Source organism: Zalophus californianus, chromosome 17 (assembly GCF_009762305.2).
Source record: "Zalophus californianus isolate mZalCal1 chromosome 17, mZalCal1.pri.v2, whole genome shotgun sequence".
Taxonomy (NCBI): Eukaryota; Metazoa; Chordata; class Mammalia; order Carnivora; family Otariidae; genus Zalophus; species Zalophus californianus.
The window spans coordinates 29062849-29078681 of NC_045611.1; the positions used below are offsets into that span (position 1 = coordinate 29062849).

Sequence of the window (15833 nt, forward strand, 5' to 3'; positions counted from 1 at the left end):
TTTCAACATATTTTGCATTAGAACCTCCAGTAATGAATATTGAAATATAACTATATGTACGATCATTTGTAGATGACATAATCATTATCTTAGGACATCTCAAATGGGTTATTGTAGTATTTAATGTGCCGTATTTTATGGTAGAATAATTCCCAGTCCCTGGACATCAGATTGCTTTCAGTGGGAATGAAGATTAATTTACTTAGGCATCAGTGCATGTTTTCATTTTTGTCCAACTTCCCTTCCCTTTTTTGAATGTAATTCTCAACTTTTTATAGATTAAGATCCCGACACGTAAGGTCCTTCAAACAAGAATAGTAGTGGAGAAGTATATAGCTGTATTTTATAATCCATCAAGGAGCCTGAAGACTTTGTGCCTGAAGAAGTATCTTCATATCTAACTTGGTTAGGAGAAAATAGGGTAAACATTGCTGGTAATAAATAGCAGAAAAGTAAGTATTTGAGCAAGATGTCAAACTGATACTTCATGGGAATCCAGCATATCTTATGATAACTAATAGTAATGGCATCTTATTAAAAAAGTAGTAGGTAAAGTTCCTCTAAAAATTAAAAATGAGTTCCGAGTGAAAGAAAATTCAGATGGCTTTTTGTGAGCACTCGTTCTCTTATAGGATGGCATTGGAAATGTTGCAATAAAATGAAAAATATAAACCTGTCTTTTAGCGGAAAAAAGGGTAGACTCTAGCACAAAAAATTACCGTTTTTTTCTTCCCCAGGATTTTGCCTAAGGGTGTGACACAGATGATCTCTGTCACTCATCTTAGTTGTGTTCTGCAGTAGATTGGATGCTTTATAAAATACTGGTCCCATGGTTTCAAATGCTGTAAGATTTCATTTCTCCTTCACCCCTTCACCCAGATTCTTTCCCTTTTCCTATAAGTGGACCTTTGAAAACAGAACTGTGAGGAGAACACCATCATCATATACAAAACTGGTAGCCCACAAATTCTTCAATCAGTTTGCTTTATAGTTGTTTTTTTTTAAGTTGATGTAGCATCTGTACAGCTTATCCATGGATAAGGCGATATCTATAGATATAACTTCCAGAAAAAGAAATGAATGTAGGGTTTTTTTCACAATAGTTTTTTTAAAAATAAAACATTTTTTTTTCAGACAAATCTAGGCTAATGAAAGCATCTATATTGTTGTTTAGTTTATTTTGGAGCTAAATAATACATGTATTATAGTCAGCACCTCTCCACCCCATCATGTAGTTTAAACCTGTGTGTTCATTTTACAGTGCTTATGTACAACTACTTATGTGAGGTAAGTTTTAATAAATATGTCAATAAAGGAAAGCTTCTTCTGGGGAAATTACTCTCTTTTGGATACGATGCCCTTCTCCATTTTCTCCCCCTTGAAAAAAAATACTCTGCCCTTGTTCTTCTTTAGGGAAAAATTATTTATATAGAGTGTTTTCAAATCACGCAAGTCATTGCCAGGGGTTAGTTAAGACATTTATTTTTTGAAAAGGAGAAAATGCCCTCATTTAAAAAAAATCTTTCTTGTATTCGTATCTATTAAGATAAACAGTTTACTTTGATATGGTACATACCAGTCTACTTAGTTAATTTTTTTTCCAGAATTCATTTTGCTGTGTTTGGTCTGACCTTCTATGATAACTTAATATAGGAACAAATTAGCATATAATTCTATTTTCCATGTGACCTCAACCAGTTGCAGAATCGTACCACCACTTTTGGAGGGCAATTCGATAGTGTATGTAGACTGTAGCATTAAGTGTTTGCAAATGTTCAGTGCATCCTGCCTAATGTGATAGCGAAAAGGTTTCAAAGTCAGCAGTGAGAGGAAATACTCACCCCTATTACTAAGGTATGAAAACACCTCCTAAAGGTAGCGTTTTTAATTAGTGTACCTAATTGATTAGTGATTTGTCTTCTCCCAAGCAGAAAGCAGCATGGTGAAGTTGAGTGCGGTCCGGTAAGTCTGAGATATTAGGGATTGATGGTGACAGTGATCATGACAACTAAATGAATCTCTTTTTTTTTTTCCTTTTAGATTCAGCTATCGGGCTTTGAAACTTCCTGTGGTCTGTTCAATCTAGATGCAGAGGACCTGGAACAGTCAAGTGCTCAAGAGGTTTAAATTGTTTTGGATATTCCTATTTATAGACAAAAATATTTTTCCAATTCAGATCCTCAGTTGTTATGCGGAAGAAAGTCATACTCTTCTTCACCATCCATTTTATTTGAAATGATTAGTATTGTAGAGTATCACCAAACATTTTCTGTTTGAATCAAAGTATAGAAAAAAATAAAATCAATTCTATATGTTGACTTTTCTTCTAAAATGTCTTTATTGGATTGAATGAATGTTTGTACTTGAAAAAGAGGGCTCCAAAAAAAAAAAAAAAAATCCCTGTCTCCATCATAGCGATTCTTCTAATGGTCCAACGTCGCCGGTACAACTATTACATTTACAGGAGAAGAAAAAGACTTGAAAGGAATCCATACATATATTTTATTTCTCTATATTAGTCCCCCTGGAATAGAACAGTTCTCCTCACAAAATCTATTCTCTCAACTCAGATACAAGAAAATGTTGCCTTAACAGGCAGATCATTTGTTACATGTTTGAATATTTGATTTATGTAAATAAGGTGACATCCAGTTCTCTCACAGCATTCTTACATTTGTGTAGACTAATCATGGGTTGCCTTGCCATTGGGAAATGCCTTGCTGTGGCCTGTGGCAGCTGTAGGACAACAGAATGATTCAATCCTCTGGCCTCTGCCGTGTGAACACCGCGACGGCGTCTGTCTGATCAGAGACAGTCCTTGGTGAGGAAATGGGAGATGCACAGATGCTGGTGACACCTGTAGAAGCGGCTGTGGGTCACTATTTTGCGCTTGACCCCATTTGTACTCTATCCACTTCTGTAGTTTTTAGAAAGCATCAAAGATGCTGTGATGTATTCTTCAGCTCGGGTTTCAATATGGTCAAGTAAATTTATTAGGCTAGAATATTTCTTTTTAAATTTTTAACTAAACTTTATATTTCAAGATAAGTACAGATTTCACAGGCAGTTGTGCTAACTAATGGAGGGATCCGTTGTACTTTTTACCCAGTTTTGCCCAATAGTGATACTTGTAATATGTAGTATAATAGTATTGCGGCCTGGGCGTTTACGTTGACACAGTCACGGTACAGAATGTTCCCGTTCCCGCAGGGATTCCTCCTGTTACCCTTTCGTACCCATACGCCCTTCTCCCCTGCCCCTCTCCTTAACCCTGGCAACCACTCGCCTGTTCCCCATCTCTATCGTTTGGTCTTTGCCAGAGTGTGCTGTAAGTGGGACTCTAGTGTGTGCTACCGTGGGGGACTGGCCTTTCTCACTCAGCATATTTTTTCTGGAGATTCAAGTTGCACTTCTCAGGACTTTGTTCTTTTTTATCGTCGGGTAGTATTCCAGGGTCTGGTGGTCCCGCAGATTGTTTAACCATTCACCGGTCAGGACTTCAGGCTTGGTTCCAGTTCCTGACTGTTACGAATAAAACTGCTATAAACATTCGTGTACAGGTTTTTGTGTGAACATAAGTTTTCATTTTTCCTGGGAAAAATGCCCAGGAGTGCAATTGTGGGTCATATGATAATTACATAGAGTCTTTCTTTTTTATGACTGGACTTGATTTTGTACGTGTGGAAGAGGGGAGACAAGGCGGACATCGACATTTTTGCGGTGGCTTTGCTATAACTGGATTTGTTTCTGATTTTAAAATATGCAGACTATCTCGAATAACTTGTAGCCAGATATCAAAAACAGTTCTCCACAACCTAGATTTTGTTCTTCTTTTTAGAGAAGTACTTTTGAAAAAAAATTGCTGCTTTTTTTTTTTTTGGTGGGGGGGAGGTAAACAATTTTTACATAAAGGTAGAGATATACTGTAGAGAAGATGCTGCAGAGCTGACGGGTTACTTGGAGAAATGTAGGGGGGAGTTTTCTAAGTGTTAGTAGAGACTTGGCATTCAAGGATATATTGTAATAGCTTCCGAACTGATAGACTCATGCTTTTGTCACTGTCCCCTTGCCTGGAGTTTTTATTTGTAGAATTAATCCATTATCTTAACAACTTAACAGTTGGTTTTCAGTAGTGTTGCATTTCATGCTCATTTAATTCGACCATAAGACTTGTGTTTGTAAGAAAAAGAAAGGAATAAAAACCAAAAAGTGTCTTTTCCTACTACACGACCCCTAAGAATGCAGCTACTTTATACGATGCTTACTGGAAGAAACAGCTCTGTTCCCAACCCTAGTGGAAATTATACTGTTTTATTATATTTACCTCGACATAAGGAGACATGTACAAAACCATGCATGCTATATTTGGGGGGAGACCCACGGAAAAGATTTTTCGAGGACCATTTTTACTCTGATTTTTCACCATTATATATATTGACTTTAGAATTCTCATCAAAGACTGAGCTCCATTTCGTTTTTAGAAGCATTGGATATCATTTACTGGTTTACAGTGATCCTGCTAACAAAAGTCAATATTATAAATCTTTAACTTTTTCAAGTGAGGCACTAGGCTCAGAGGACCCCAATCTTTCAGTGCTTCTAAATATAGTTTCTATCTTTAGCCCGTTATGTTTATGACCACAGTGATAAAAATGACCTAAGACAATAAAATAGGCCTTGCCCTTAAAAAGGACCTGGATAAAAGATAGCATGTGCACGTGCAAGCTTTAAATACCAGGAGGTCACTCATCATTACGCAGCTATAGAAGCACCCCATGTTCTGGCAGCTCTAGGTGCTGGGAACTGAAGAGCAAAGAAAGCAATAGGCAATACAGTCCCCCTCTTCTCTTAGCCTGGTCCTCATAGGGCATAGATTAGGGGGTGGGGACAGGGGAGAAAGTAAAAAGAAACTGAGAGACCAACATGACTGTGCATTACTAGAAATCCAGAACCTTCAGAACTCAGGAGAAAGCCTAGGCCAGCTGGAACTGCCGAGCAGGCCTCACAGGGGAAATGACAGATGAATTTTGAAGGAGCATACACGTGATACGGAGGAGGATATCAGCAAAGAGACGGAAATGAGCTCGTGTGTGGTTTGTTGAAAGTGGAGTGGAATCTGGTCCGGCTAGAATTTCTGGGGCACCGAAGGGGTACGTCACTGGCCAAAAGTCTATTTAAGAGCTTCCCATGTTTTAGGAACTCACCAGAAATGAGGCATGCTGTTTAAAAGAGTCATACTTGCATTTAAATACATGGGTTTGAGGGAAAAAAACAAATGGATACTCTTCCTCCTAAAACTAGGGCTTGGAAGTATGTTTCAGCTTTTAAGCCTCCATCTGTTTGCGTGTGTGTGTGTGTGTGTGTGTGTGTGTGTGTGTAAAACAAAATATTTTATTTCCCTCCCTTCATGTTTGATAAGGAATAAGAGGTTTTATACTTTTCTGGTGTCTTAAATGCATAATCTATAAGACTATCATACTTCTTACGATTTTTGTTTATTTTGGGCTTTAAATAACAAAAGAACTTAAAGTTCTTAAAGCTCCAAAATGAAAACTGCAAGAGCACATATAGATAAACCTTTACATCAAGAAAAGATTTGTAACGTAGAGAGAGAGCTGATGGCTTTACTAAGGAACAATTTTGAGTAAGCTAAGAAAATACAAGTATTTCTGCTCTCTTTTTTTTTTAAGTGCTTAAGGTGGTAAGATTGTTAAGGGCCTTTTCTAAATAGGCGTCTAATTTTAGGAAACTAAAATAGGAAGTTCTAATATCACCAAGGCCCCTTGAACTTGGGAACTTGGAAAAGGAAGAGACCTAAGGGCTATTAGTTTCTTTACATTTGTATAAATCGTAGATTTGATCAAAGTGATTATAAAAGACATTAAATTAAGGTACTCAGTGCTAAGTAAATTAAGGTAAATTAAATTAAGACAAAAATTAAGGTACTCAGGGTTTATATGTAATAATATTGATCCCAGTATACCCGACTCTATGACATCGCCAACACGAATCGTATTTTGTGGAAGAGCTACACTAGGTCAGCGACTTAAAAGTTTTGAGTATATATGAAGAGGAAGCATTGTGGAATCATCTTGTAATATTGTTCAGCAGTTTAAAAAATAAAACAGTGCAGTTTTAGTCAGTTTTTTAAGATTTTTTTTACAAATACTGCAAATCATAGGTTGGTTACCACTAGACTTCCTGACTCCGCCATGATTGCTGTATTCTCTGTATAGTGTTTTAAAATACCAGGCACTTTATAATTTTGTCTATAATTGTTTATATATATATATATATTCTCCACAAAATGTTTTTAGAACAACTTATTGCTAAATTACCTTAACCCACTCGCCATCTTTAAACTTTTATGTATGAACACACTGCAGTGAGAGTTGCAAGACGCCTTGGTAGAGTATTTTATTTTTTTCCAGAAGCCTTCTTATTCAAAATACCTTTCGAACTCAATGCATAAGAATAGCAGGCCACTTCCTCTTGCAGGCTTTTGAAGCTGGGAAAGACTCATTTTACATATGAAGAAACTGAGTCCCAGCAGGATGAAATGACTAGCTAGAAGTAATGAGGATCTTTGGAATCTAAAGCAAAGGGTAAATGCAGCCAACTTGAAGACGCCTGTCCCTGGTTCTGTATCACAATCCGATTCTTGGTCTATCTTATTCTATGTATGTCAGAAATAAATGTCTATTTGCCATCTGCGCAGGGCATACCGACATTCGGGCACCAAACATGGGTATAAGTAGCAAGTTCAAGCGTGTTAATCTCAGAACTGAATTTCAGCCAGTAGAAAATCGTATTTGTTCACTACTATGTACGCCTACCTGCTGATCCTAAGCGTTGTGATAAATCCAGGGAGCCAGATATGAATCCGACCTGTTCCCTGAATTCAGTAAAGTGAGCGTGGGGCTCAGGCCTGGAGACGAAATGGTGGACATCAGGCAGTGTTTGCTCATGGACCGCAGGGCTTGGCCTCTACTATGGAGACGGGGCTTAAACAGATCATTTCACCATTTCAGCCCAGCACAGTAAGAGGGAAAGCCAGATGCTGTGGGACCACAGGGGCACAGTTCCTAACCAAGCCTGATAGACGATGGACAAGGTCAAGGAAGGCTTCCCAGAGCAGAGGGACATTACGGTTGAGCCCTGAAGGAAGAGGGCTCCAGGCAAGGGGAGCAAAGACCGAAGAGCAGGAGAGCCTGATGCATTTGTGAGTCTGAGAAGTTGGAGCCAAGCAGGAAGGGTGTGGGGGATGATGGGAAAGAGAGATGAGAGGCAGCAGGGCCGGGCTGCAAAGGGGTTTAATCTGCCTGGCGAGGGGAGCTTCGATTTCATCTTAGGTCCACCTGATCAGGTGGGCATTCTACAGATACCTCTTTGGTGGTGGCTGGCGGGGGAGTGCCCTGGAGGCCAGCAAGATGGGGTGGTGAGAGACTAGTTGGCTGATGGTTGCTGGTAAGTGTTCAAGAGGGAGGGAACAGTTGTCTAAGTTAGGAGAGGGACAAGGGAAGGAGAGGTGTTGAAGGATTGATGGGAAACACTGAGATGCTAGAAATAAAAGGGCTTGGTGACTGGTTTCACATGAGGGTGAAGGAAAAGTATGACAACGAGGGTGTCCACAGGACTTAAGCGATCAGGTCGTGGTGTCGGTGTTCTGGGACTGAGATCCCAAGAGAGTGGGTCTGATGGGAACAAAAGACACCATGTGGTCCAAACAGTTGGTTTTGAGGGGCTAGTAAATGTAGGCTCATCAATCCTAACAAATGTCCCACCGTGGTGGGGAATGTTGGTATTGGGGGAGGCTGTGCGTGATAGTAGGAACAGACTGAGGTGTGGGATTTAAGAGGTTTTAGAAGGTAAAACTGACCCAACCTGATAGAAGCTATGAGAGTAACACTTGACCTGATCTCGTAACTAGGGCAAGAGTGATGTTATGAACCAGTACATGTTCAGGAGGGCATGGGAAGAAGTAGACTCAGGGCAGAGAGGACAGAGGGGTGATGGGGAGCTGTCCCAGTAGACAGCTGAAAATCTGAGACCAAGGTTCGAGTAAGGGAACTGTCCTGAAGGGAAGGCTGTGCCCCAGAGAGCAGTCACCTTTGAGAGGTACATCAAGGGAGGTGGTCTACAAAAGCAACAGGGTCAGAGGCCAAAGAACCCAGGGACAGCAGCATCTCAGAAGCTGAAGACACTGCAACATACACAGTGTGGTTAAGTCCAGTGAGATTGAAAACCATCAAATCTAGCCCTTTGGGTAACTAGAAAGCCAGATTACGTGTGATAAATGGAAAGCGAGAGCAGAGAAAGCTAACATAAAGCCACATTTCTACAGACACATCTTTCTACAAGCTTGGCAGAGGAGGGAATATTCTGAGCAGAGCTTAGTGGGAGAGACTGAGTCTACAGGGAACATTTTAGAATGGGAGCAATTGAAGAAAAGAAATTAAGCAAAGAGGGAGATTTTTAAGATGCAGAAGATAGCTAAGAAATTGGGAGAAAATGGAAAAGAGAAAAGAAGTGGTTAGCTAGATAGGAGACAAGCTACCCATTCTGAAAAATGATGGACAGTAGTGAGGTTGGGCATGGAAAAGGTATAGAAATAACATATCGTGGTTTGCTCAAAAAACGATCTAATTTGGTGTTACAATCAAAATGTGCACTAATTCAGCTTCTCAGTGGATGTCAAGGTTTTCAAAGTCAAAAATTCAAGTCAGTACATTTACACATCATAATCAGCCAAAGTCCATCGTTGACATTAGGGTTCCTTCTTGGTGTTGGACATTCTGTGGGCTTGGACAAATGTATAATGATATGTATCCACCATTATAGCGTCATACAGAATAGTTTCACTGCCCTAAAATCCTGTGCTCCACCTATTCATCCCTCCTTCCTCCTCCCTACAAACTCTTGTCAACCACTGACCTTTTCCTGTCTCTGTAGTTTTGTCTTTTCCAGATGTCATATAGTTGGAATCACACAGTATGTAGCCTTTCCAAATTGACTTCTCTCTCTTAGTAATCTGCACTTAAGGTTCCTCTATGTGTTTTCATAGTTTGATAGCTCATTTCTTTTTTAGGGCTGAATAATACTCCATTGTGTGGATGTACCACAGATTATGCACTCACCTAATGAAGGACATCTTGGTTGTTTCCAAGTTTTGGCAATTATGAATTAAGCTGCTATAAATATCTGTGTGCAGGTTTTTGTGTGGACATAAATTTTCAACTCCTTTGGGTAAATACCAAGGAGGGCCATTGCTGGAATGTATGGTAAGAGTATTTAGTTTTATATTTAGTTGCCAAACTGGCTTGCAAAAGTGGTTATACCATTGTCCATTCCCATCAACAATGAATGAGAGTTCTTGTTGCTCCATATCATCACCAGAACTTGGTGGTGTCAATGCTTTGGATTTTGGCCATCCTAATAGGTGTGTAGTGGTATCCCATAATTCTTTTAATTTGCAGTTCACGGATGACCTATAGTATCTTTTCATATGCTTATTTGCCAGCTGTATATCTTCTTTGTGGAGGTACCTGATAAGGTCTTTGGCCCATTTTTAAATTGGGTTGCTCATTTTCTTCTTGCTGAGTTTTAAGGATTCTTTGTCTATTTTGGATAACTGCCCTTTATCAGATATCCTTTTGCAAATGTTTTCTCCAAGTCTGTGGCTTGTCTTTTCACTCTCTGGATGGTGTCTTTCACAGAGCAAAAAATTTTGATTTTAATGAAATCCAACTTACCAGTTCTTTCTCTCATGGATCATGCTTTTAGCAGTATGTAAAAAGTTATTATCAAATCTGATGTCATCCAGACTTTCTCCTATATTATCTACTAGGAGTTTTATAATTTTATGTTTTACATTTAGGTCTGTGACCCACTGTGAATGGCTAAATGTCTGTGTCTAGATTCACTTTTTTGCATCTGGATGTCCACTTGTTCCAGCATCATTTGTTGAAAAGACTCTCTTTGCTCCGTGTATTTCATCAAAGATCTGTTGACTAGATTTACATGGATCTGTTTCTAGGCTTTCTATTCTATTCCATTGATCTATTTATCCGTTCTTTCACCAGTGCTACACTGTCTTGATTAGTATCTTCTTAGTAAGTCTTCCAGTGAGTAGTGTCAGCCCTCCAGCTTTGTTCTTCTCTTTCAATCTTGTGTTAGCTATGCTGCATCTTTGCCTCTCCATATAAATTTTAGAATCAGTTTGTCTATAGCCACAAATAACTTGCTGGAATTTTGATTGGGATTGCATGGAGTCTATGGATCAGGTTGAGAAAAACTGACATCTTGATAATATTGAGTCTTCCTATCCATGAACATGAGCTATCTCTTCATTTATTTAGTTTTTCTTTTATTTCTCTCATCAGAGATTTGTAGTTTTCCTCATATAGAACTTGTACACATTTTGTTAGATTTATACCTAAGTATTTCATTATAATTATAATTTCAAATTCCACTTATTCATTGCTGGCATAGAAGAAAGCAATTGACTTTTCTATATTGAACTTGTATCCTCCTATCTTGCTGTAATTGTTTATTAATCACAGGGTTTTGGGGGGCTATTGATTCTTTTCAATTTTCTACATAGATAATCTTGCCATCTGCATACACAGTTTTATTTCTTCCTTCCCAATCTGTATACCTTTTATTTCTTTTTCCTGTCTTACTACATTAGTTAGGACTTCTAGTACAACGCTGAGAAGGAGTGGTGAGTTGGGACATCCTTGTCTTCTCCTAATCTCAGTGGTAAAGCTTTTGTTTTTTCACCACAAAGTATGATGTTAGCTGCAGTGGTTTTTGCTGACATGCTTTATGAAACTGAGGAAATTCTACTCTATTAATTTACTGAGAGTTTTTTATCATGAATGAGTGTAGGATTTCATCAGATGCTTTTTCTGGATATATCAATAAGATCATGTGACATTTTTTCTTTTTTAGCCTGTTGATGTGATGGATTACATTAATTGATTTTCTGATGTTGAACCAGCCTTGCTCACCTGGCATAAATCCCATTTATACAGCCATGGTGTATAATTCTGCACCTGTGTTATATAATTCTTTTTATACATTGTTAGATTCAATTTGTCAGTATTTTGTTGAGGATTTTTGCATCTATGTTCATGAGAGATATTGGTTTATAGTTTTCTTTTTTATAATGTCTAAACGTCTTTTCTGGTTTTTTTTTTTTTTTTTTGTACTATGGTAATGTTGACCTCATAGAATGAGTTAGGAAGTTTTCCCTCTGCTTCTGTCTTCCAAAAGAGACTGAAGAGAATTGGTATAATTTCTTTCTTAAATGTTTGGTAAAATTCGCCAGTGAACCCATCTGGGCCTAGTGTTTTCTGTTTTGGAAGATTATTAATTATTGATTCAATTTCTTGAATAGATAGAGGCCTATTCAGATTGTTTGTTTATTCTTGGGTAAGTTTTGGCAGATTGTGTCTTTTAAGGGATTGGTCTGCTTCATCTAGATTGTTAAATTTGTGAGCATGATATTCATAATATTCCTTTATTATCCTTTTAGTGTCCATTGGATCTGTATTGATGTCTCCCTTTTCACTTATGATATTAGTAATTTGTATTCCCTCTCCTTTTTTCTTAATTAGCTTGGCTAGAGGATTACTAGTTTCATTTATCTTTTTCAAAGAACTAGCTTTTGGTTTCATTGATTTTCTCTATTGATTTCTTGGTTTTAATTTAATTGATTTCTGCTCTAATTTTTATTATTTCTTTTCTTCTGCTTGGATTTAACTTGCTCTTCTCTCTCTAATTTCCTAAGGTGGAAACTTAGATTATTGTTTTTAGAACTTTCTTTTTTTCTAATATATGCATTCAAAAGCTATGAATTTTCCTCTAAGCTCTGCTTTCCTTCCACCCCACAAATTTTGCCAAGTTGTGTTTTCATTTTCATTTAGTTCAAAATGTTTTGAAATTTCTCTTGAGATTTCTTCTTTGACCCATGTGTTATTTAATTTTCAAGTACTTTGAGTCTTTCAGCTATCTTATTGGTTTCACTAAGTTTAATTCCAGTGTAGTTTGGGAGCATATATTGTATGAGTCCTATTCTTTTGAATTTGTTAAGGTGTGTTTTATGGCCCAGAATGTGGCGTACCTTAGGTGAATGTTCCATGTGAGCTTGAGAAGAATGTGTATTCTGGTGTTGTTGGATGAAATAATCAATAGATGTCCCTTATATCTAGTTTATTGATGGTGGTGTTGAATTCAACTATGTCCTTTCTGATTTTCTAACTGCTGGGTCTGTTCATTATGATAGAAGTGTTAAAGTCTTCAATGCTACTAGTGGATTCATTTATTTCTCCTTGTAGTTCTATCTATGATGGATGGATCAGTGGATTCTTAGTTCTCTCCATGTCTTGGCTTTTATAAATAATGTTCCTATGAACATGAGGGTGCAGGTGTCTTTTTAAGTTAGTGTCTTGGTTTCCTTTGGATATATTCCCAGCAAGTGAATTGATGGATTATTAGTAGTTTTATTTTTAATTTTTTGAGGAAACTCCATACTATTTTCCATAGTGGCTGTACTACTTTGTAATCCCACCAACAGTGCACAAGGGTTCCTTTTTCTTCACATCCATGCCAGCATTTGTTATCTGTTGTCTTTTTGGTGATAGTCATTCTAACAGGTGTGACATGATATCTCATTGTGGTTTTCATTTGCTTCCCCTAATGACTAGTGATGGTGAGCATCTTTTCATGTATGTGTTGGGCATTCCTATATCTTCTTTGGAAAAAAGTCTATTCAAGTTTTTGCCCATGTTATAATTGGATTATTTGTTTATTTTGGGTTTTATTTGTCTATTTTGTTTTGCTATTGAGTTGTATGAAATCTTTATATATTATATATATATATATATATAGGATATTAACTTCTTGTCAGTTATATAGAAACTTCAGATATATGCAAATACTTTTCCCCCTTCCATAGGTCATCTTTTCATTTTGTTAATGGTTTCTTTTGCTGTGTAAAAGCTTTTTAGTTTGATATAGTCCACTTGTTTGCTTTTTATTTTGTTGCTTGTGCTTAGGTGTGATTTTAAAAAATTCATTACCAAGACCCAAGCCAAGGAGCTTTTATCCCGTGTTTTCCTCTAGGAATTTCATGGTTTATATTTAAGTCTTTAATCCATTTTGAGGTAATTTTTGTGAATGGTGAAAGATAGGGGTCAAGTTTCATTCTTTTACATTTGAATTTCCAATCTTCCTACCACCATTTAATGATTCCCCAGTAATTATTCCTGCCTCCCTTATTAAATATTAATTGACCATATATGTTTGGGTTTATTTCTGGGCTCTCAAATCTGTTCCATTGGTCTTTTTGTTTTTTAATGCAAGTACCATACTGTTTAATTATTACGCCTTTATAATATAGCTTGAAATCAGGAAATCAGAAATGTGAAGCCTCCTGCTTTGTTCTTTCTCAGGATTACTTTTGCTATTCAGGAGATCTTTTGTGGTTTCATATAAATTTTAGGAATGTTTTTCGTATTTCTGCAAAAAAATGCCATTGGAGTCTTGGTAGAGATTACATTTAATCTTTTGGTAATATTGACATTTTAACAATTTTTCCAATCCATGAACACAGGATACCTTTCCATTTATTTGTGTCTTTTTTAATTTCTTTCATCAATGTCTTATATTTTCATCAATGTCCTTGGCTAAATTTTTTCATCAGTATTTTATTGTATTTAGTGCTGTTAAAAATGGGACTGATTTTTTTAATTTCTTTTTCAGAAAATCTGTTGTTAGCGTATAAAAATGCTACTGACTGGGCACCTGGGTGGCTCAGTTGGTTAAGCGACTGCCTCCAGCTCGGGTCATGATCCTGGAGTCCCGGGATTGAGTCCCACATCGGGCTCCCTGCTCGGCGGGGCGTCTGCTTCTGCCTCTGACCCTCCCCCCTCTCATGTGCTCTCCCTCATTCTCTCTCTCTTTCAAATAAATAAATGAAATCTTTGAAAAAACAAAAAATAAAATAAATGGGTGTTTCCTTTAAAAAAATGTTACTGATTTTTGTGTATTAATTTTATATCCTGCAACTTTAGTGAATTCGTTGACACAGATGTTTATTATCAGCCTGTGACAAGACAAATACCAAAGAAAAGAAAAAGATTGGAGATATTTGTATAGCAATTTGACATTGCCCTGATATCCAAGGGCACAATTTTGTATTTTACAAAAATACCGATTTGCAGAAAATTGGAATTAGAAACAAAATCGAACAACAGCAAAGCATTGGTCCATCACTACAGATAGATGGAAAAGCATGGGACAAAGAGGCAGTTGAGAAAAATGATGATTTGGGGTGAAAAACGATAGATTTTTGTAGTTGTCCAAGAAGATGCCCCGAGTGCCCAGGGAAGAAGGTCGAAGTGCCTGGAGTACCTAGAGACGGACGATTAGGGAATTTCAGAGTGGACATGGTGGGGAGGGTACAGCAGCATATGGGAGAGCAGACACCCCCCACCTCCCTCTACCTCACCCCTGCTGTCAGAGTGATCTGCCTACAATGGAGACACCTTCCCGCCTACCACTCCTCTGCCCCTCAGCGCCATTTGCAAGGCTGCTCACCACCGGACCAGGGGACTCCGTTAGCAGTTAGTGTCTTTGTCTACCGTCCCAGCCATGCATCCTCCTCCCACAGCGGTTGCTTTCCTGGAGTAGACCCCAACGGGCCCTGCCACCTCCTCACTAAATAACTCTGGAACCGGCATTGGCTACCTCGGGGGCTGGGGAGAGCAGGGTAGAGGATGACCGAGGTTGGGGGTAGGAGCAGTAGCCTTCCAGGATGGAGGAGCTTTCCTGGGATTCCCAGCCTTCTCAGAGTCAGCCCCCAAGGAAGCAGGGCTTACTTAGCAAGCTTTTTCTCTAACGAGCCACAGAGTGACTATTTTAGGCTTTGCGGGCCAGACAGCGTCCATTGCAACTGTTTGGTCACTGGGCTGCCAAAGCAGCCTCGGGCAAGTGGGTATGGCTGCGTTCCAATGACACTTTCCCTAAAGTCTTCCAGTAACATTTACAAGGACTGGCCGCAGGCTGCGTTTTAGCCCACGGGCTGTAGCTCGTCAACCCCCGCTCAAAGGACAGAGAATATCCCCCTGCTCCAGCGCTGTCTCTGAACGACCCTTCAGAGGCCTCGCTAGCTTTACCTTCACAGTTTCTAAATCACTGGATCTTTCTTTTCTTTTCTTTTTCCTTTCCAAAGGGCACAAACAATGCGTCATCGGCTTCTACTTGCCTATCAGTAGCAGAGGCTTGAAATGTCCTTTACCAGTAAAGTGAAAGATGCATGACACGCACTGAACACCGTGGGAGTGTTTGTAAAATGAATCCTTAACCCAGGTCTTCACGAGACAGACACGGTGAGATTCCTGCTGCGGAGCTGTTTGGGAATGAAACGTTGCGGTGAAGCGATTCTGGAATGGCAGCCTCGCCCTGCCCTGGTTTGGGTAGGCTGTGTGAATGTTGCAGCTGGAGAGGCGAGTTAAACTTTTCCTAAACTGGGGTCCTGCTAGGACTTCAAAGGACACGCATGTCCACGGTCTAGATAGACTGTCTAGACTTTGCAGCCTGTGTGGAAAACTGCACAGGTTACTAATGTCTTTGAGTTAATAGAGCTGTAGACGGTAGAGGAATGCATGCATTAAGCCAGTAGACATTAAAGGCAAGCATGCTCGTTTCCACGGTTATATACTCTAGAAAATGCCTAAACTAAATAGGCACGTCAATTAAAATCTAAAATAATGGGGTCACTAAAAGCCTGGCATAACCAGCATCAGGCAAGGGGGTGAAGGAAGATA

The 15833-nt window shown here is 38.7% G+C and overlaps 2 long non-coding RNA genes across 2 annotated transcripts in view; both read left to right on the plus strand.

Moving 5' to 3' along the window:
• The window catches only part of LOC113936437, a 10439-nt gene extending 8128 nt beyond the window's left edge, over window positions 1–2311 (plus strand). The window contains exon 3 of the long non-coding RNA XR_003524249.2: window positions 2041–2311. This is a non-coding gene — a long non-coding RNA (uncharacterized LOC113936437). The remainder of the gene's footprint in view (window positions 1–2040) is intronic.
• Window positions 2312–4917: 2606 nt separating this feature from the next.
• The window catches only part of LOC113936523, a 43457-nt gene continuing 32541 nt past the window's right edge, over window positions 4918–15833 (plus strand). Inside the window, exons 1-2 of the long non-coding RNA XR_003524282.1 lie at window positions 4918–5150; window positions 15239–15395. This is a non-coding gene — a long non-coding RNA (uncharacterized LOC113936523). The remainder of the gene's footprint in view (window positions 5151–15238; window positions 15396–15833) is intronic.